The sequence below is a fragment of the Podarcis vaucheri genome (assembly GCF_965113315.1).
Source record: "Podarcis vaucheri genome assembly, chromosome: 3".
Classification (NCBI taxonomy): Eukaryota; Metazoa; Chordata; class Lepidosauria; order Squamata; family Lacertidae; genus Podarcis; species Podarcis vaucheri.
In genome coordinates, this window is record NC_138761.1 from 93,552,008 (window position 1) to 93,575,044 (window position 23,037).

General features: G+C 45.5%; 1 long non-coding RNA gene across 1 annotated transcript in view; it reads left to right on the forward strand.

The window, feature by feature from the left end:
* LOC309529978 overlaps positions 1-22,661 on the forward strand; it is a 62,910-nt gene extending 40,249 nt beyond the window's left edge. The window contains exon 3 of the long non-coding RNA XR_014218576.1: positions 22,566-22,661. This is a non-coding gene — a long non-coding RNA (uncharacterized lncRNA). The remainder of the gene's footprint in view (positions 1-22,565) is intronic.
* The last annotated feature ends 376 nt before the right edge of the window (positions 22,662-23,037 follow it).

Here is a 23,037-nt window from a genome sequence, read left to right on the forward strand (position 1 = left end):
CATGGACCAGAGCACGCCAGGCACTCCTGTCTTCCACTGCCTCCGCAGTTTGGTCAAACTCATGCTGGTAGCTTCGAGAACACTGTCCAACCATCTCGTCCTCTGTCGTCCCCTTCTCCTTGTGTCCTCCATCTTTGCGAATATCAGGGTCTTTTCCAGGGAGTCTTCTCTTCTCATGAGGTGGCCAAAGTATTGGAGCCTCAGCTTCACGATCTGTCCTTCCAGTGAGCACTCAGGGCTGATTTCCTGAAGAATGGAGAGAGGGTAGTAGCATGCTCAGTTCAGGGAACCTAGCTGACTTCTCACGCAGAGTGCAACCCACACACCCAACATCCCTGAAGAACAGTAAATAAAAGCCTCTCTCAGCGTACAGCCAAGAGACGGTCACCAACCCTCGCCAACACCTGCTGCTCCATTGGCATGTTTGGAAATTCAGAGCTAGCCTGTGTTTCAGATTGTTTCGTACATTTCCATCATCTGGGGGGCACCTTGCTAGTAAGGAATTATTTGCTACATCAACACAGAAGACAACTGGACTGTTCCATAATGCTTTCTCTGTAGCACTCAGGTGCCCAAGTCTCCCCTAACCTGAATGCAATGCAAATAATGAAAAGCAAAGAGGTTGGGTGATTAAGAACACGGGTTGGACTTTTGCACAATATTGGTACTAGCCTCCCTCTGAAGCAAAAACTGAAAGCTGTGCCAACACAGGCTGAATTATTAGGCCAATTTGGAGCTGTTGTTTTAAAAAGCCCACCCTAAAGGACTACAATTATTTTAGTCTGCTGACCCACATCTGAACTCTTTTGGCCTTTTAAAGTCTTGGACCAGCCCCAAAAGCAGCACATGGCTAGTTCTTATTATGGAGTACTAATAACTTGCATCATTTTGTTTTTAAATCAAAGTATTTTTTTAAAAAAACTTTTTTTTTAAGTGTTGGGGGAAAATGTCAACGTCTACCATTTGAGCAGCTTTAAAAAGCAGGCCAATCCCATTTTTCCTCCTTAAAAAAAAAGGGAAAAGAAGTCTGAAGCCGCAATGACTGTCTGCCAAGTTTAGGGCTGGAATCCATTTTTACTGCACTTTTAAGCCACTGAAAAACTAGATTTACAATGGAGGTGCTGACAGACCTTTAACTCTCGCAGCTATTCTAATAGCTCAGCTGTATTTATTTTTCATTATCCTTAAATATAATTGGCAGAGTCTTAACCATAGTTCAAGCTGATGAGAACCTTTTTCATTTCAGCATCACTTCTGGAAAACTGGTTCCTTTTGGGATGCCCCACTTTTTTTTATTGTGTCTTTACTTTCTTGGCTGCATTTCATAACTCCACACTTGTTAGTGTGTCTGCACCACGATATCGTTCAAAGGAGCATGCCTACTGAGGTTTTCAATTGTAAAATCTGCATCGTTCTCTGGCGAGAAAATCCTCATTTTGGAAAAAGAAAAAACAGAAGAAATTGAAACTCCCCTAGGAGGCTTTAATTTGAACTGAGGTTGGCCAGTGCAATAAGAAAGAGTGTTATTGAGCACATGCAGAAGGCTTTCCCTTCATCTCATGAGTAAATAGAGCCACAAAGTTCTAGGATTAGGATTAAAGGATTTCTAGATGGAGGATTTGATTTTGAAGCAGGTTTAAGGGTTAGCATGCGCCATTTTCCAAACTGGGTCTGTCTACTAACATATTTTCTTTCTGGCAATGACACTCCTGGCTGCTACAAGCATAAACTCATGTCCTGAACAAGCTGGACTTTGGAGTTTGTATCTTCTCTACACTAGTTCTTTTAGTATGGATGTCAAGAGGCATGGTCCTCTTGGAGACCGGACAGCAATGATTGCTGCTTAACCTAGGGTTACCAGATGTCTCTGGTTCCCGGGGACAGTCCCCGGATTTGCAAATCTGTCCCCGGACAAATTACGTCCCTGGAACGTCCCCAGATTTGCAAATCTGTTCCCGGGAAACGTGGCAGCAGCAGCCTCAGCTGCCCAGAGCCAGCCTGGTAGCGCAGTTGGCTCTGGCTGGCTTCAGGAGCTGCTTGCTGCTCACTGCTGCTGCCACTGCCAAGGGGGAACCAGGGACGTCCAGCGGTACAGATCTCCTGCGCCCTTCTCCCTTGTTTTTGACAGATCTTGGGAGGCTCAGGAGTCATGGGCGGGTGGCCGTTGCCCAGGAGGGGCTCAAGGCGTGCGGTTTTGTGCCAGGCAAGGTGCAAAATTTTTAAAAAACTGAGCAACGGCCACCCGCCCACGACTCCCAAGCCTCCCCTGATCAGTCAAAACAAAGGGGGGAGGAGGTTGGGGGAGGCTTGGGAGTCATGGGCGGGAAGTGCGCTGCTGCCCAGTTTTTTAAAAACTCTGCGCATTTATGTTTCACAGGGTGCGAAAGAAGGGCTTTGCACCTTTATACAATATGCATGTGTGCTTGGGCCCAGGGTCTTTTGCCTCACCATCCCCACTACTGGCTCCCTGTTGCTCCTCAGCTTCAAAAGAAAAGGGAAAAAGTGTCCCCGGATTCATTGAAAAAAATCTGGTAACCATAGCTTAACCTCCCTAATCCTTGCTCATACCCTGACGTTTGCAAGGAAACAAGTATTCACACATCTCTTCCTAGATTCCACTTGTGAAGAATGGCAACTGTGTGGGAACAATTTTCTGCTTTTGTGGAGCAAGACATGCCTGCACCAAGCTGCTCCTAATGCCCCAGAACAACTGCTAGGATGGACCGCCTCTTTCCATATGAACCCACCCCGGACCCTGAGATCATCTTCTGAGGCCCTTCTTTGTGTGTCACCTCCATGAGAGGTCCAGGAGGTGGCAACACAAGAAGGGGCCTTTTCTGCAGTGGCTCCCTGTTTGTGGAATGCTCTCCCCAGGGAGGTTTGCCTAACATCTTCATTATACACCATTAGGCACCAGGCAAAAAAAATAATGTTCCTCTTCACTCAGGTCTTTGACTGATTAACACCAGATGCTTTTTAAAAATGTGTTGTGGAGGGGTGTGTGGAATTATTGTGAGCTGCTCTTGTTTTTGTTTTTATTATGTGTTTTGTGTTTTTATATTGTGATTTTATGTTGTTCCAGCTCAGGCCACAGCCTCATCATCCTTTTAAAGCACTCTTGTTCCATGTTAACAGACAGCCACAGCTTCTCCGAAGAATCCTGAGAACTGTGGTTTGTTGAGGGTATGGCGCTACAGCTCCCAGCACCCTTAGCAAACTACAGTTCCCAAGATTCTTCATGACTGTAAAAGTGGTGTGGATGGGACCTCAAAGTCAGGCACATATCATCAACGTGTTCCAGGTGCCTTTCACACACAGGGTCCCCTTTTTTACCTTTTTTGCCAGAAAACTTTAGAAGCAAAGATGGTACGTGCTTCGGGACGTGTGTGCACAGCTACGAAAACCTTATGAGGAGAGAGAATGAGAGCAGGAGGAGGAGGGCTTCTGCTCCTAGAATTGTGGACATTCTAGCCAAGACAGAAAGAAGGCGGGAGGGAGAGGAACAAGATAAAAAGATCTCTTTTCCTTGCTGGCTTAAAGCCTTGTCAAATATTTTAGGAATGCTGCTCTCCTTCCAGCTGAGCCGATTCAGTTTCGTTTCTAGTCGTTCAGTTCCCACTGTCAACACTCTTAGCTGAGACGGTTGCCATGGCATATTAGAAAGTGCCTTGCCCACTTTTCCCAGGAAACAAAAGGTGGCCTCTGTGCTCTTCAGTTTGGCAGGAAGACCTTTTTAGTGCAGGGCGATGCTGTAGCTGTGCCCAAATTCCCACCAGACCCAAACTTACAGGAAACAAACATCTATTGGCCATTTCCCTCCATGACTGTGGCATCCAGTCCATGTGTGCTCCTCCAGCTTGTTCCCTCAACCTTTTGTTTGCTTGTTTATTTATTTTTTGGTTCTGTTTATTTCTCTAACAAAATTTATATGCCACTTCACCGTAATAAAACTTCCAAGTGGCACGATGAAAGTATTCAAAGGATCAATAAAAGCAGTCCAAAAGAACTGAAAGGTACTTTTATAGAATTTTACAATTATAGAATTTTAGCAAAACCCCCCGAAAACAAAGCCAAAGAGGAGGGAAAGTGGCAGCCGCTCAACAAATGCACCCTGAGAAAAAGAAACCAAATTGGATGTTAAAAGCCCACCCTAAAGCGTTGCAATCTCAAGGACTGAAAAATGGAAACTTTTATAGCAAAAATCAATCAAATTCAAACTATTTGTTTACTCGTCTTGGGTGGGTAACACATTAGCTTGATGTTCTCTAAAGTTCACATCACAGGATGTGTGTCGGTGTGGTGGCAACTTTTCCTTTTGGGAACTGAATTTACCACAGGGCACATATTCCATGAGGCTCTGAAAGGGTTAAGGCATATGTTTTAAGCAGCAAAAAAACCAACAACTCAAGTCCATATGCAGGTATTGGCAGGGCTGGCTCTTTCATTAGGTAAAAGGTAAATGTAAAAAAGGGATGCGAGTGGTGCTGTGGGTTAAACCACAGAGCCTAGGATTTGCGATCAGAAGGTTGGCGGTTCGAATTCCCATGACGGGGTGAGCTCCCGTTGCTCGGTCCCTGCGCCTGCCAACCTAGCAGTTGGAAAGCACGTCAAAATGCAAGTAGATAAATAGGTACCACTCCGGCAGGAAGGTAAACAGCGTTTCCATGCGCTGCTCTGGTTCACCAGAAGCGGCTTAGTCATGCTGGCCTCATGACCCGGAAGCTGTACGCCGGCTTCCTCGGCCAATAAAGCTAGATGAGTGTCACAACCCCAGAGTCGGCCACGACTGGACCTAATGGTCAGGGCTCCCTTTACCTTTAAAGGTAAAAGACCCCTGGATGGTTAAGTCCAGTCAAAGGTAACTATGGGGTTGTGGCGCTCCTCTCGCTTTCAGGCCAAGAAAGCCAGCGTTTGTCCACAGACAGCTTTCAGGGTCATGTGGCCAGCATGACTAAACCGCTTCTGGCACAACGGGACCCCATGACGGAAACCAGAGCGCATTGAAATGCCGTTTACCTTCCTGCCATAGCGTGCCTATTTATCTACTTGCACTGATGTGCTTTCGAACTGCTAGGTTGGCAGAAGCTGGGACAGAGCAACGGGAGCTCAGTCCGTCGTGCAGATTCGAACCACCGACCTTACAACCGGCAAGTCCAAGAGGCTCAGTGGTTTAGACTACAGTCCCAATCACACCCTTTGGCCCTCTCATTAGCCAGAGTGCGGCGGCACCCTCAGGCAGCAGGAAATGTTGAGTGGCATGGAGCAGACAGAGCTGTGTGTGTCACATAGCCTAACCTGCGCTCCCCTACGCTAGCCTGTTGCCCTTAGGTGCAATGAAAGACACAGCCAGTGTTAAAATAACATCCAGTTTCAGTAGCATTTTGTACATAGGAGAAAGTGCCTATAACGGATGTGGATAAAGAACTTTTTGCTCCCTTTGTTCTGTAACAGCCAGTCTGGGTTGGTCAGCCATAAAAACTCTCTGGTAGCTGCCACCACAATCCCTCATATTTCCTCTACCCCTTGACAGGAGTGTTTTCTGGAGATCTCAGGCAAATACTTACAAGGGGGAGCAGAGATGGCAGGCAGCTTATCTGCCTCTACCCAAGTAGCTTGCTTCCCACCGCCTAAATTATAGTGCTGGAATGTACTCTTCAGCATTTAAAAAGACAACAACCAGGAACATTATTTGCTTATTTGCAGACAAAGCGCTTTTTTCTGGATGCGGAGATTCCCTTATTTTGTTTTGTTTGAATCTTAATGGGAAAGAAGACATGGGGTGGGGAATCACAGGTCATGTTATATGGACAATCTATGTTCTCTAAGTGCCCAATTATGAGTTTTACATTCTCTTTAAGGAATGAGTGTTCAAACTACTAGGGGCACATTTGAAGTAACACAGATGCAGTGCTTAGAAATTGCACAGCAGTAAAGATCTCCTTTTATGTTGTGGGTGTTCTCATAACCAGTGAATGGAAACCGGAGCCCCCCAAAAGCACAACTCATCCTAGAAACTCATTAATCACATCGTAAATAAGTGCTCAAGCAAAGAAAATGCATGCAGTTCAGTCCTGAGGATTAAAATTCCACAGATTTTTCCCCCTCCAGGAGAAGTGTTCAATGGGGTTTGAATTCAGTCATGATAGGATGGTCTTAAGGCACATGTGTTTCGAGGGCTACTGCAATAGTAGTTTTCAATTTTGTTTCCATCAATTTTGTTTTCATCAATAGAGAAACAATAGATTGTCTGAGGGTGGTTGGAGGATGGATTGAGGCTGAATCCCGACAAGACAGAAGCACTGTTCTGGGGGGACGGGGATGGGCAGGTTTGGGGAACTCCCTGGTCCTGAATGGGGTAACTGTGCCCCTGAAGGACCAGGTGTGCAGCCAGGGAGTCGTTTTGGACTCACAGCTGTCCATGGAGGCGCAGGTCAATTCTATGTCCAGGGCAGCTGTCTACCAGCTCCATCTGGTATGTTGGCTAAGACCCTACCTGCCCTCAGACTGTCTTGCCAGAGTGGTGCATGCTCTGGTTATCTCTCACTTGGATTACTGCATTGCGCTCTTTTGGGTGTACCTTTGAAGGTGACTCAGAAACTACAGCTAATCCAGAATGCGGCAGCTAGACTGGTGACTGGGAACGGCCGCCAGGACCATATAACACCGATCCTAAAGGATCTTCACTGGCTCCTAGTACATTTCCAAGCACAATTCAAAGTGTTGGTGCTGACCTTTAAAGCCCTAAATGGCCTCAACCCAGCATACCTGAAGGAGTGTCTCCACCTCCATCATTCAGTCAGGACACTGAGGTCCTCCTCCAAGGGTCTTCTGGTGGTTCCTTCATTGCGAGAAGTGAAGTTACAGGGAACCAGACAGAGGGCCTTCTTGGCGGTGGTGCCCTCCCTGTAGAACATCCTCCCATCAGATGTCAAGGAAACAAACAACTATCTGACTTTTAGAAGACATCTGAAGGCAGCCCTGTATCGGGAATTTTTTAATACTTGATATTTTACTATGTTCTTATATTCCACTGGAATCTGCCCCAAGTGGATGGGGCAGCCCAGCCAGATGAGTGGGGTATAAATATTGTTGTTGTCGTATGAATGAAGCAGAATGTACTTTCTCACATGGGTGGAGTGATTTCCTAACTTGGGTATAAATTTAACCCTTGCATTCTTCCAGTTTAGCCAAATCATTTGTTTCCCTGAAGAAAGCGAGCAGCCATATTGAGATTTTTATCCAAAAGGCTTGAGAGTCAACACTTCGAAACAGGGGTGGGCAGAGTTAGAATTCAAACAATAGTTTGCTTCTGAGCATGTTTTGAGCCTAGGATTTCTCTTCTCCTGTCAGTACCAGATCTAAACTGAGCTCAGAGTCCTTTCACACTAAAGTCCACTCCTGTTTAGCTTTACTCATTTTTAATGCACCATTGGGAGGGTCCTAATTCCATCTAGTGACAGAAGCATGCAGCTATATTGAGGCAGCACCGGGTGTTGACATTCTGCACCCCCTTGCAATTTTGCACTCAGGGCCCCCCCAATGCTATACCACTGACATGGCAGCACTTCCTGTTTCACCTCAAGAAGCAAAACGGGGTGCACCACCCTCATCTAAATGATGTCTGGTTCCAAGGTGAAGTGAGTAGCAAAGATGACAACTGTAGGCAAGAGTACCAGGTGTGTGTGGGGGGAGGGGTGTCAGGCTGGAGGCCTTGAGGATCACCATGCCCAGGTCTTACTGAAGTTCATTGTTTACCTTGGCAGGTGGTAAGCTGCTGCATCTAAGGATGAGGGACATGCCTATAGAAAAAAGGTCACGAGAGAGAGTGGGGCAGGGGGCGGGGGGAGAAGATTTTTTTTCATGTGGGTATACAGGAAACATGAAAGTTACCTGGATGGCAGTTGCCCAGTGAAAATGCCTGGCTGCGTAATCTTATTAATTCATGCTCTGTCTTACCTCAACACCTTTGAGTACTCATTATCGCCCTTGTATTATCAGCCATTGCATTCAGAGCTGTGGTTTTCTACATGGGAGCTAAACTTCCGCCTTTGTCCTAGAAAGCTTTCTGAGAACATTGGAAATTGTGTATGTATATGTGTGTCGTTAGTAACACAATATTCTAAATGCTCTAACAATAATCAGATGGAAGTGGCTGGTTAACTTCATTATCATAACACGATTATGGTAATGTGTTTCGGAAGCTATTCTAAATCATTTGATGCTAAGTACTTATAAACGGGAATAAAGATGTCTCCTTGATGGTGGGTTTGTGTGTGTGTGTGTGTGTGTGTGTGTGTGTTTAAAGGAACAAACCAGGTGGTTCCTATTACAGGACCCACTAAATCCTTTGATCCAGAATTCTGACATGAACTTCTTTTGAAGTTTTTAATGAGTTTGGTTAATTCCTCCTGCCCCTCCAACCATCTAGCACACCTCTATGTTTTTGGGAGCATATACGAAAATAATGCAAGAAGGAGCCTTCAGAGGCTAGTTTCTCAGGAGCAGGAACCAGGGATGTCTAATGATGAGCTGCTCTGCCTTTTACAGCACAGTGTAAATGCCAATGCCCATTTAGTCATTTTTTTATTTTTTTATATCAACCTTCGACTAAAACATTCTCACCATTATTTCCAAGAAGCATCATGAAACACAATAAAGCAGCAACAAGGAAAACAGGACCGGTTGACTGCAGTGCTTATAAAAAAGAGCAGAAATGAAATGGAATACACCAGAGGTCAAATGCCTGGGACTTAAGAAAAGGACTTTATGCAGTACCTAAAAGGGCAGATGTGCTTGGGAGTGCCTTAAACTGCACATTGTGATGGGTATCAATAATTCTGAAAGAGGGTTTTCCAGCTCACACATTTTAGTCCATTGTTGCTGCATAAACCATTACCTATCACAGTCACTGCATCTATGGCTGTCTGCACATCATACATTTAAAGCACACCCCACCCTACAAAAAAAGAATCACAGGAACTGTAATTTGTTAAGGGCACTGGGAACTGTATCAATGTGAGAGACAAACTATGGTTTCCAGGATTCCTCGTTGGAGGGGGGGTGCTTCAAATGCACGGCAGGCTCGCGGCCTATGAGACAATCTCCGCATCTCTTTTGTCACTTCGTGACAGGGATGAGCACTGGTTCTACTGGGTACTTAAATAACAGGGTACATAGGCCCGTGATGCAAATCTGCATAGATGTTAAAGAGTTCCCATGGGCACATTTGAACTAGAATGTGGATACAGTATTGCTGGCATTATACATTGCAACACATTCAGCCACTCTGCAAGCACATCTCTGTAAGTCAGTGGCTTTCAACCAGTGTGCTGTGGCACCCTGGGGTGCCTTGAAAGATGGTTGGGGTGCCGTGGGCAATACTGGCCTCTGTCCCTCTTTCCTTCTCTCCCTCCCTCCTCTGATGCCCTCTTGCATCTCTGCCTCCCAAAGGCTTGCATGGCTGTTTGTTGCAGCGGCCCTAGCTACAAGCTCCCCAGGTGAATGGTGCCTCTGGGGCTGGCCAGGGGGTGCTGGTTGCCAGGAGCTGAGGCAGCCTCAGAGCAAGCAAGCAAGCAGACGAGGGAGCCCAGCCAGCCAGTTTGGCAACCCTTGCTGTTGGGAAAGGACACACAAGTCCCAGGCCCTTGTTTGGCAGTGTGAGAAGGCACCTCTCTTTGGGGTGGGGGGGGGCAGCTCAGAGACCAGGGATGGCAGTAGCAGCTGCCCAGAGGACTCCCAAGGAGAAGGGAGAGGAGAGGAGGCTGAGGGAACACTCCACAATGGAGGGTGTCTGAAAAAGGGTGAAAGGCTGCCAGCTCTGCAAGCAAAGGGTGATGTAACTGGACTCTTGAGCCCCACAAGGGAGCTGCAGAAAGAAGGTAATTGGTCAAAGGAGCCGTGGTCCCCAAAAGGTTGAAAACCTCTGCTGTAAGTGATTTCTGCTTAGGAGATGTTTGAGGAATTCAAGCCTTGGGAATCCCAGTAAAAACTGATATGATCCACACCTTTTGGACTAATGCACAGGTTGGATCCACTGGCTTTCCCACCTCCTGGGTGTTCCAACACAGCTCTTGGCTTAGAAAACAAATCCAAATATTGTAAGTGCAAATTTTCGTGAGTAATAATAATAATAATAATAATAATAATAATAATAACAATAACAACAACAACAACAACTACATTAAAATGAGGAAACAGGAGAGAACAGGGTCTCATGAGCTAACACATGTGAAAGTGACAAGGACCTGAAATAGACTATGGCACACTTTGACTTGGTCAGAACTTCTACTTCCATCAAAATTCCATGGCAACTCGCTTATGACACCTTAGCTTCCCACCATCATGTCTGCTTTGGCTCTCAGAAGATGTGCCGAGAAACAGCTCAAAAAATTGCATAAGTCACATGATGTGTGTTGACATCTCTGCCCCTTGGCATGCATCTGGGAAACTCTGAGCTTGCCAGGTCTTTAGCAATGGCTGAGTGGAGACATGCCCAAGGGTGGCACAGATCTCAAGGAGCTTTAAGGGAATCTGCAATGATTCATGTTAAAGAATAGCTCTGTTGATTAGAGTGTGGTGCTGATAACGCCAAGGTTGCAGGTTCAATCCCCATAAGGGACAGCTGCATATTCCTCCATTGTAGAGGGTTGGACTAGATGGTCCACAGGATACCTTTCAACTATACAATTCTATGATTCAAGAATGCTTCAAGAGATAATGTGGTCCATCAAAACAGATCCTTCTTCAGATTTAGGGTGCTTCCAGATGGGCATTTCGTGTGGGATGAATGTTCCTCATGCATGAAGATTTTTTCCCCACAGCATCTACACTACATTGTTGGCATCAAAAACATGTATTCCCCCCCCCCGCCCTCCCCCAGATTTACCATTTCTGGGGGAAATCTGATAGACAGACAGACAGACAGACAGACAGACAAGCAAACACCCTGTGGCCAGCAGCCCATCTGCCATATCTGTTTACAACCACTTTACTATATTAAGCCCCCGTCTGGAAGTTACGCAGAAATTACGCAGTTGAGTTTTCTGCATTTGGGGAAGTTCCCAGTTGTCAGCTCACCCAGAATGCAGTAAGTGAGCCTCATCTTGGAAAAACCATGTGATCGTGATCTTACATCAAGTGGACAGGGAATGGCTGCCACAGAAGCCTCTGAGGAAAGTTAGGGCACAGAACATGGGTGGGTGTTGCATTTCAGGAGCGTTGAAGCTGGGTTACTGGACTACAGCTCCCATCATCCCTGACCATTGGCTATGCTTGCTGGTGCTGATGGGCATTGAATTTCAACAACTTCTGAAGGGCCAGTGGTTCCCCATCTCTGCTGTATATTAAGGAGGTTCAAGTCACACACCATAACACAATGCACGAAGGGGTGTGTATAGGTGCTTTGCCAGTTGCAGGGTGAGTTGGGTGGTGCTGAGCGTTGCCTGCTTGTCCTCAGTGAAATAGGTGTTTTCTGCTGCTTGGGATAGTTTCTTAGATTTCCAGATTTCTTAGATTTCTAGATTTTCCAAAACTATCAAGGACCCCTGCTCCTACTCTTTGTTCAGTATGGTGTAGAAAAGGAAGACGGTCAGTAGCTCATTTCCTCACTTCGGTGCTTCCTTTTCCCCCAAATTCTGAAGTGATACATTTTGATGACATTTAAATAGTGCCATTTTGATTAAAATGTCATGTAATTGGATGTCTTTGGAGATTCATCTCAATATCCCTTGTCCTCAGGGTGGAAGGGGTTCCGCTGACTCCCTAAGAATGCGGCTGCGTTACTGAATAGGGTAGAAGAGCTTTAAAAAAAGGAAAGAAAGCTCACTCCTACATTTAATGCGCCTAATAACTCATCGCACAAGATGCCAAGCACAATTACCATTATATCAATTGCTTCCATTTCAGCCTCAGCAGTTCTCCCAGCATCAGTGGCACGAGTCATGTAAAATTAAGTTGGGGCTCATCTGGTTTCACAGGATCGAGATGGCAGTGAGGCCAGACCTCGGCAAATGTCACCCACAATCAATGGAATATGGGACACTGTAGGCTTGAGGAGCAGGTGCTTTATTATACCTGAGGACCACATTCCTTTCGGAGCAGACCTGTGGCCAGAGGTGGGTATTGGGATGTACAGGGGCAGGGTCACCCTATGCCAAACCAAGGGAGCAGAAGGGCCACTGCAGGGGCACCCCACCTGACATACCTCAACTGCTCCTCAGGTGTCAGCAAACAAGCACACCAACTTGAAGTGGGAAACCTTGTGGAAGGTGACAAGGAATGAGCTTACAGGTAATGTTTGAAGGTCGTTCATCATAGTTCCATTCTTCAAAAGAGGGACAGCCCCTCTTGACTTCATTCGATCTCCTATACCGATTTTACCAGGTCGATTGCACAATGAAGTCTCTAGAGTTAGGATTGTGTATCTCCTCCTGTGCATTTGCCATCAGCGGAGGAGCTTGGCCTCTGTGAGCTCATGCCCCAATAAAAGGTAAAGGGAGCCCTGACCATGAGGTCCAGTTGTGGACGACTCTAGGGTTGCGGCGCTCATCTCGCTTTATTGGCCGAGGGAGCCGGCGTACAGCTTCTGGGTCATGTGGCCAGCATGACTAAGCCGCTTCTGGCGAACCAAAGCAGCGCACGGAAATGCCATTTACCTTCCCGCCGGAGCTGTACCTATTTATCTGCTTGCACTTTGACGTGCTTTCGAAGTGCTAGGTTGGCAGGAGCAGGGACTGAGCAACGGGAGCTCACCCCATTGTGGGGATTCGAACCACTGACCTTCTGATTGGCAAGCCCTGGGCTTTGTGGTTTAACCCACAGTGCCACCCGCGTCCCAATAGCTTCCTCTAAAGATTGCTGCCATGTCTTCTACCGGGTGCCCAGGGAGAGTATGTGCCAGGTAGAGTTCAGGGCACTCCAAGTTGTTGAAGAGCTAGGACCAGGCGGTGTGAGTCCAGGAGTTCAAACTCACCAGTCCAAGGCAAGGCAAACTGCTGAGCAGGACCCTGGAGAGCTCCCCTCGTGGCCAGAGCTGGTGAGAACTGTTCAAGAGGGAGTAGTTTGCTCCTGCAGCATGCTAGGCTCCTAAGGAAGGGGTGGGGAGTTTGAACTGACTGATGAACTAAATTTGATGGGTGGGTGGGGCTACCCGCCTGTCAATCACCGGACACTACAATGCTGCCAGGTATTTATTATTGGGATTTGAAGCCAACATGCCGGACTTGCTCTGTGCTTTGAAGTGCCACTGGTCATCAGGCTTGAAGCCACTGCCCATTAGCTGGTGGATGAAGACTTCAAGCCTATTTCTTATACGGTTTCCCCCATATTTTGCCCCCCACCCCATGAACTCAGTTGTGCAGCTGATCCAGCCATTGTTCTGCCGCACAGCTGACATCACATCTGACATCAGCTGGGCATGGTTGGGCAAAATGTCCCAGTGGGCCAGATTAGGAACTATGCCAGGCAAAATTTGGCACATGGTCTGGAAGTTCCTCGCTCCTATTCTAAGGCCTTATGAAGTCCAGCTTGTCTGACAGCTCCATATGAAGGCCAGAAGAAGCAACAAGGTATAAGAAAAAGGAGAAATACTCAGATTCTACAGAGGTTGAATTATGTGCCCGCTATGAATTTGTGTGGTATTTGTACTGAGCTGTGGAATAAGAATATCTAGGTATGATCTAACCCAGCAGAAAGGCTGGAATGTAACAAGTTGATGTCGGTGCCGCTTCAAAATGAACAATTCCAGTGAGTTAAATTTAACATGAAAACTTGCTTTCTTTTAAAATCTAAGTATAGAGAGTAGAGCAAATACCATGGCAAAAGTAAATACCTCACTGCAGTAAACGTTAATGACACACTGTACATAGGCTGCCAGTATTTTCCACTTTTCATATACCACAGTTCCATGGAAAATTATTACAGAAAGTTATTCATGGGTTTTTTAAATAAATAAATAAATCACAGTTTTTCCAAAAACACACCGTGACAGAAACACAGCTTTAGTTGGGATCATTCTATAGGAGCACCACATAATCTATTCATTTAAGCATAAACTGCAAAAATTTTAGCAGGGGTGATTAGAATAAGATCTGTTATTTGTTTGACTTTCTAACATTACTCAGCTTTATTTTTTTCAGCAAAATAAAGCCTATTGGTTCACATGTTTTATCTGTGGCTAAAGGATCATGTATCACTTCTGTCATTTGTATTGTTGTAAACTTCTGGAACGTATTTTGTATAGCTCACTATTTAGCTCCATCCCCAGTATATTTAATCTTATTGCTATGGCTTGTGGCTAATGCAAACTATCTATCTTTCCATCTATCTAATTTAAGCACACCAAATTTAGCTTGCAGCAGCAAGGTAGGCAGCAACTCCTTGTTTTACACCAGACACATGAGTAGGGGGTATGATCAGCTTGACACCCACCACAGATTCACATTCCTGCCTGCTTTTTGCTCAAAGCATGTGCTTTCAAACAACCGATACAGTCAACACACACAACTGATGGTATTTCCTGCCATCACAATTCTGTGAGATCCAGTATGAACACTGCTGGATATGACTGGACTGCAGTTTGTATCACTGTGATATTGGAAACTCCCAAAATATAGTGATTTGTGCTGGTTAATGATCCAACACACATTCTGTAATAATAATAATAATAATAATAATAATAATAATAATAATAATAATAATAATAATAATACCCAGTAATGTCTTTTTTCAACAGGTTCTCTGTAACCATCAACTTTTTCACATCCAGAATGCAAATATGTCTGTGGGGTTTTCTTTTTCTATTTATCTATTTTTCCCCTTTCTGAAATACGAGCAGAAAATAATGGAAACATTTCTACATACAGTGGACACTTGGGTTGCGAACGTGATCCGTGCAGGAGGCACGTTCACAACTTGCAGCATTCACAACCCACAGCAGCGTGTCTGTGCATGCGCGGGTTGCGATTCGGCGCTTCTGCACATACACAAAGTGCAAATTAGCACTTCTGTGCATGCGTGACCGCCAAAACCTGGAATCAACCCATTCTGGTACTTCCGGGTTTCGGCACGCCCGTAACCCAAAAAAACGCAACCTGAAGCATCTGCAACCCGAGGTATGACTGTATTTGGCTGTATAAAATGGTTATTGTAGCAGAACCAGTGAGCTTTCATTGAACTGTTTCTCCTCAACTAGCACAGGGCTCTAGTAGAATCAAAGAGCAGTGAGGGACCCCGCCCCCATAAGGCCTAATATGGCAAATACTTGTGAGACACCACTGCCCCACTTCAGAGGTGAGAGGAACATGGCATTCAGCAGATTATGACAATCCACCCCATCTAAACAAACATTGTCGCTTATAATAATTGCATGTGGCACTCCTTGATATACAGATGACATCTCTTGTTGAAAGGTGGAAGAAAGATGTCTTTGGGATATTGTCACACATCCCTCCAGAAAGGTACTCTAGCTAGACAGAATGAGCATGGAATCTTTGACCTTCTCACTAACCTGAATACAGGTAGTCTCAGAGAAAAACATGGTGGAGGACATTCAACATCACGCTCAAAAGCTCACAGTGAAAACATATCTTCCAACACTTCTCCAATGAAAACAGGGACATCCTATTCCATAATAACTAATAATAATGATTTATCTGTCCATCTGACTTGGTTTCCTTGGCCACTCTGGGCAGCTTCAAACATATATAAAGACATTATTAAAACAATAAGCATTAAAAACTTCCCTATACAGGGCTGCCTTCAGATGTCTTCTAAAGGTTTATAGTTACCTTGGCTTGGGGGTAGCTGGGTGTGTGCCACATTACTCCATATCCTCCAGCATTTCTCTGATGAAAATGGGGGTGTCCTACCATACCCAACATTTCACTGATGAAAATAGGGACATCCTAAGGAGCAGCAGGACACTCCAGCATCAAATCAGAAACTGGGACAGCTTCTGTAGATCTGGGAATGTCCCTGGAAAATAGGGACACTTGGAGGGTCTGTGAACCATGAATTACATCACATAATAATAATATAATAATAATAATTTATTATTTATACCCCACCCATCTGTCTGGGCTTCCTAAGCCACTCTGGGCAGCTTCCAAAAGAATATTAAAATACTATAATACATCAAACATTAAAAGCTTCCCGAAACAGGGCTGCCTTCAGATGTCTTCTAAAAGCCTGGTAGTTGTTGTTCTCTTTAACATCTGGTGGGAGGGTGTTCCACAGGGAAGGCGCCACTACCGAGAAGGCCCTCATGATAGAGATGAGGGCTGAGCTTTCTATCACTGATGTGAGGCCTACACTCTGCCAGCTGTAGCCTTTCACCCTTCATCCTCCTTTCCTGATACTCCTGCCAAAAGCATCCCCTCCAACCTTTCTCCAGTGAAAACAGAGACGTTCCCTCCAACATTTTTCTGATGAAAATAGGGACATCCTAAGGAAAAGCGGGACATTCCAGAATCAAATCAGAAACTAGGACAGCTTCTGTAAATCTGGGACTGTCCCTGGAAAATAGGGACACTTGGAGAATTTGCCAAAAGATGTCAATGGCAAATCCCAGGTCATTTTTTAAAAATGAGATAAAAAGGCCGAAAATTCAAGGGATAATTCAATGTATATTAAGCACCTTTAAAAAAAAAGAAAGAAAAGGAGAAGAAAAAGACAGATGCAAAGTTTAAAGAGTTTAACAAAGACCAGGCCACTCTGCGCTTTCTTTGCCTCAGTGTGAGAACTTCGGTGTCCCCCATACCTCTTAAAGTATTTGATGAGAGACTAATAGCCTGACAGGCTAACACTTCACTTCCTTCCAATTAGGAGCCTTTAACATCAAAGCCAAGGTCCTCCACTCAACAAGGGCTTATTTGAATGAATTATAGGAGAGAATAAGTCCAGGAGTTTCTTGTTCCTCTCCCCCCCCCCCCGCCTCTCCCATGTGGAAGCGTAGTTCAGCATAGGCTTTAATAAGATGTTTGAGGTCAAAAGGTTTAGATCCCTCACTGGGAGCGCTGGAAAACTGCCGGAATGCTTCAATATCTGCGGTGTGTGTAATGTAATCAGGCAAAGCAGAAAACTCTGTTACAGAATGTTGTGCCGCTGACTTCCGCCTGGAATGCTCCTGTGTGCTGTTAAAAAGCCAAGGATATGGCAGGTTGTGGTGGGTTTTTTTGTTTTTTGTTTTAGTACACCATGAATCTTACCTGTTGCTGTCTCAAGGGTGCTGAAAACTAAATGTGTTTGCCATCCTTTGGAGATGAAACGAGGGGAACTGCAGGGAACTGGTAGAGATCGCTTTCCTCATAATATATATCGGCTGGTTCTATGGAGGCCGGCAACATAGGTTCAAATCTCAGAGGTGCACAGTGTGAAAATCATAAAGATGTTTGCTCCGTCGTGTTTTATGCTTGTTCTTGGAAAGGGTAACAAAGCTAAACACAAACTAAGAGGAAGACCTGAATATATTTCTGAATAAGAGAATAAAAGAATCGTTCACCCCACTCTGCCCTGCAGCACTTTTGTGCTGCAGTCATTTAGTCGTGTCCGACTCTTCGTGACTCCATGGACCAGAGCACACCAGGCACTCCTGTCTTTCACTGCCTCCCGCAGTTTAGTCAAACTCATGCTGGTAGCTTCGAGAACACTGTCCAACCATCCATCCTCTGCCGTCCCCTTCTCCTTGTGCCCTCCATCTTTCCCAACATCAGGGTCTTTTCCAGGGTGTCTTCTCTTCTCATGAGGTGGCCAGAGTATTGGAGCCTCAGCTTCAGGATCTGTCCTTCCAGTGAGCACTCAGGGCTGATTTCCTTCAGAATGGATAGGTTTGATCTTCTTGCAGTCCATGGGACTCTCAAGAAAACTTAGGTTACATAAAACTGTAACCTAAGGAAGGCTGCTCCATTAGGGTGAATAGGGTGCTGCCCCACCAATCTCAACCTGCATTCAAGCAGCTCCCACCAGCTGGACAACTTGCTTTCAACTGGCCCATGGGGATGTCAGCTTCCTCCTCCCAAGTTTCACTGTTGCTCATCAGGGAGGAGGATGGGGGCAAAACCAGAACTGGTTAACTCTGCCGGTCTCTGTCTCAGGCTCCACCTACTCAGGTGTTCCCTGTTTTCTGCCCTCTGAGCCTCATTGGACACCAGCCAGCACTGCCACTCATGGTTTGTTGAGAGTGAGCAAACCACAAGACTGGGCTCCCTGATTGATAACGCTAAACCAAACCATGTCTTGATGTTACAGACTGGCTGGGCACAGAGTCATGGTGGGAGGCACCAGCTGTGGAACCCACAAGGGAGACGGGCTTAGGGCCTGAGGATTGGTGTTGGGAAAATGGCAAGTGGTCAGAGGGAGAAGAGGGAGAAGACTGAGAGGAGGAGGAGGAAGCTGGAGAGGTATTAGAGTTTAGGGAGCAGGGAGCAAGGGTGCCAACGATAGGGGGTTATGGTGTGTGAGCACCCACAAATTTTTGTTGTGGGTGCTCAGAACCCACACAGCAGGGCCCCCATGCAACTTCCAAGGTCTCGCAAGGCCTTCAACAGCATCTTAGGCACCGGAATTCCAGAGCTGCCCCCAGAGATGCTTTCTGAGGTCTTCTGAGAGCTTCTGGTGGCACTGGAAGTCAGATTCCGAGGCCGGGGAGTGGGCGTGATGTCATGATGTCATGTTGCAAAATGACATCATGATGTCATGTGCACTGGGTACCCATAACCTGGGGCCCATGTCAGCTCCCCTGGCAGGAGAGTCTGTGGCAGAGAGCAAATCAGCATATGAAGTGGAAGCAGGAGAGGAGGGAGACCAAGAGGCAGAGGTGAGTCGGGCTGGTGAAGAAACAAGGGTGTCTCCCCCTTCTGCTGCGATAAGCTCCCTTCCAACCTGGTCTCTCAAGACCAGGCGAAGTATTTAGTGGGACGAGCAAAGACAGGCATACCAGCATCAGATTGCTTGGGAAGGATCCAAGAGAGGAGAAGAGGCAGGCAGCTTTGGGAACTGCCACATGGGGGCAAGACCTACCAAAGAAGAGTTGCTGTGCTCATTAGGCTTGGCACCCCTGAGCAGACCCTGGTTTTTTTTTCTAATAAAGAGTTCACTTACTTACAACCTGTGAAGAAGGTTGGCTGAGAGGCTGTGATGGGCCCATGGCTGAGTAGGGATTTGAACTCTGGTCCCCCACGTCCTTGTCAGACACTCTAATCACAACACCACACGAGCTCTCAGTTGCCGTCAAAACTAGGCAGCATAGCCAATGGCCAGGCATTATGGGAGTTGTGATTCACGAACATCTGGAAGGGATAGTGTTAGCTATCACTGACCTCTATGCACATGTGCGCACAAACATTATGATCCCCCTTTTTGCATACTGAATGGGCAGTTTCCAGGGTGCTCCAAGAGGGCTCTCATTCTCTGGATGCGGGCATAGTAAAAGATAGGAGAGAGAGAGAGAGAGAGAGAAAGAGAGGGGGAGGTTGGTTTTGCCATCTAAAATACCTGTTTTACAGCCAGTTATTGCTGTAATCAGGCTGGGTTCATTAGATATTATTAATGTGTCTGTCGTAAGTGCTTTAAGGCGATCAGCTCAGTAATTCAGACAGAATTAACAACATCATTATTTTAAAGAGTTATCGGTAAATCTCTTTTGCAGGAGCCACATTAAGCCAATGAAATTTACATAGAAATTGAAAAAGGGGCCTGTAAAAAGATATCTCCGAGGTCTGTGCTTGTAGTAAAACATGTCATCAAGCCTTTGGGTGTTTTTCTTGCTTCCTTGCTGGAGCTGGACGAAAAGATCACTCTGAGAATTATTCTCTGCCTCCCTTGGTTAGCCTTTAGATGCCAACCCACCAAAATTTTTTGCTACTTCCCAGAGGTAAGAGATAATAATTCTCATGCTGAAAATAGGAAGCGGGGCATTATTTTTGATGGAGGGTGGCATGATATCACAACAACAACAACTCCTCTTCCAATTTCTTAAACCATTTTTGGGGAAGATGTTAATGCTTGGCAGGAAGGCTACAGAAGTGCCATAATGAAAGGAAGCCGTGTTGGTCTGCCATAGTCAAAATAAAAAATTCCTTCCAGTAGCACCTTAAAGACCAACTAAGTTAGTTCTTGGTATGAGCTTTCGTGTGCATGCACACGAAAGCTCATACCAAGAACTAACTTAGTTGGTCTTTAAGGTGCTACTGGAAGGAATTTTTTATAATGAAAGGAGTTAGTTCTGGGTGCCGCCCACCACATCTCCTCCTCTCCTGGGCACTCAGTTGTCTTTCCCCCCTTTTAAAAACCTCTCATTCCCTCCTCAAGGGCTTGGTAATACCCAGCAGCCAATGGAGTGAGTTGCAATCTCACATGTCCAGCTGGTGCTCTCTTTCAACAGATCCCAAGATCAGATAACTTTGCAGAACAGTGGGGCTAGCGTTACAGCCAAAGGAATCCAAAAGGCCATGTCCCGCAAAAAGGGAAAAGAAAAGTCCCGCTAATTACTGGATTATTAATGTAGACATCAAAACAGCTTGGTAGCTTACCCCAGCTGACAACCGCCAGCAGAAGCACACATTTGATACACGAGGAATTATAATCAGCAGAGACAGGGAGCATCTAGAAGCGACTCAGGCTTGGCTGGGCTGGAGGCAGAGGAAGGGAAGGCTTTCACGTGGCCGACTAAACTCTACAACTATGTCACCGAGCCGATACATATGAACCTGGGAGCAAGGGCACAACCGGACAACCTGTGTACTGAGCAGTCATCCAAATTTGTCTGCAGGGAGATTAGACCACATTGGCTGCATTCTTTAAGGAGCATTCTTTCTGTTTTCTTGTGCAGAGATGTCATCAAAGCAAGTACAGTGGTACCTCGGGTTAAGTACTTAATTCGTTCCAGAGGTCCGTACTTAACCTGAAACTGTTCTTAACCTGCAGCACCACTCTAGCTAATGGGGCCTCCTGCTGCCGCCGCACTGCCGGAGCCCAATTTCTGTTCTTACCCTGAAGCAAAGTTCTTAACCTGAAGCACTATTTCTGGCTTAGTGGAGTGTGTAACCTGAAGCATATGTAACCCGAGGTACTACTGTAATAGCCCATACTTTCCAGTGCAATTGCCCATCACATTTCATTATTGCAAAAAGTCCGATCTTTTGGGAAAGCACGTTTGCTTCACGAGAACTGCCAGTCAACTATAAATCAGGCAACCTGAATTTGTTGGTATGTGGTTGAATCCCACCTCAAAATGGCATCAGTCTGAGGATGCCCTGTTTATCTGTTTATTTATTAAATTTGCATACTGCCCTGCATCTGGAGATTACAGAGTGGTTCACAACATAAAAATACAAAATGAGAACTTGACATACTTCTGAGTAGACATGCATAGGTAAAAAAGGTAAAGGACCCCATGACAGTTAAGTCCAGTGAAAGGCGACTATGGGGTTGCGGCGCCCATCTCACTTCAGGCCCAGGGAGCTGCCGTTTGTCCATGGACAGCTTTCTGGGTTATGTGGCCAGCATGACTAAACTGCCTCTGGCACAATGGAACACCATGACAGATGCCAGAGTGCACGGAATTGCCTTTTACCTTCCCACCACAGCGGTGCCTATTTATCTACTTGCACTGGCATGCTTTCGAACTGCTAGGTTGGCAGAAACTGGGGCAGAGCAATGGGAGTTCATCCCATCCTGCAATGTCAGTGTCATTGTTTTAAATAAAAGAATCCCAGTTCTAGGGCAGTGCATAGGGCAGAGGTGGGGGAGAAATTTGTTGTGGTTTGTATTTCAATGAAATTTGCATGATATCTGCATTTCCTGAAAGAATACACAAACCCAAACACAGCTGTGCTTTGAAATTAAATACCAGTGCATGTCAGATGTGGATATTAAGTATTCTTCAAATCTTCAAGTATGTAGCGATATCTGGGAAATCTCTGACAACAGAGTATGACACAGAGAATTTTGAGGAGAATTTTTCAAAGTGAATTTGTTCAATCAACTTTTTTGTGCTATGGGGTTTTTTTTAGGGGGGAGGGGCAATATAGTTTAGGCATCATATTGCTAAACTATTTGACCTAAGCTGTTTTTGGGCAAAACCAGTTTCATGTGCCAGAGTTACATTTAAGATTTGAAGTATTTGAATTACTTTCAGATATCAACCAGGACTGCAACGATTTGTCAACAAGGTCGTCTGATAAAAAATGAGTGAACAGGGGATGTCAGTTCCAGAGGAAAGTGGAAATCTCAGTATGGATTAAAGCTAGTTTGGGGAGAAGCACATCAAAATGCAGTATTTCCTAAGAAATGACAGAATAGATGCAGGACATATGTGGATTGTGACTTAATGTCATGTATACAATGCTTTCCAATCTAACCAGCAGTGGCTGTAAACATTTTAATGCATTTTATTCTTACATTGCCTATTTAAAGTTTCCCATTGCCTAGATTGCAAAAGGACTGCTCTTAAAATAGGTGGGGCCTGATCTACCACGGCATGTCTTATCTGGTATAATTTAAACGGGGGAGGAGATAATTTCAGGTACATGTGAAATGTAAAAGCTAAAGTTATCTATCCATCTATAAAGGCACCCAGGAAATATAATAGCTGAAGTTGACGTCAGAGTACCCCACAATCGTGAATCTTACCACCACAAGGGATGAAGCAGCTGTTTAAAATAGTAAGAACTTGTTCAGGCATCAACATCAGATAAGAAGGGCAACTGGTGTGCTCCTACCTGCTTGCAGCTAAGTGATCTGACTTACTGCCGAGACACAAAACATTCTCAGTCTGTGCACCCTGACACCGAGATGAATGGGGGAGGAAATGAGCTATAAACTGAACTAGCCCTTTAGACTCCGTTCAAGAGCAAAGACTAAAAGGAAACACTTTGGAACGTTCTCACACCACCAACATTTTGTTGCTAAGCTTCACTGGTACATGGATTGGTTATCCTCAATGGATTGACAATAAATAAAGAAAAAGACTGCTTAGGCTGCAATATTCTATACACTTGGGTTACCTTATTGAACTTACATACCCTCCAACATTTCTCCAAT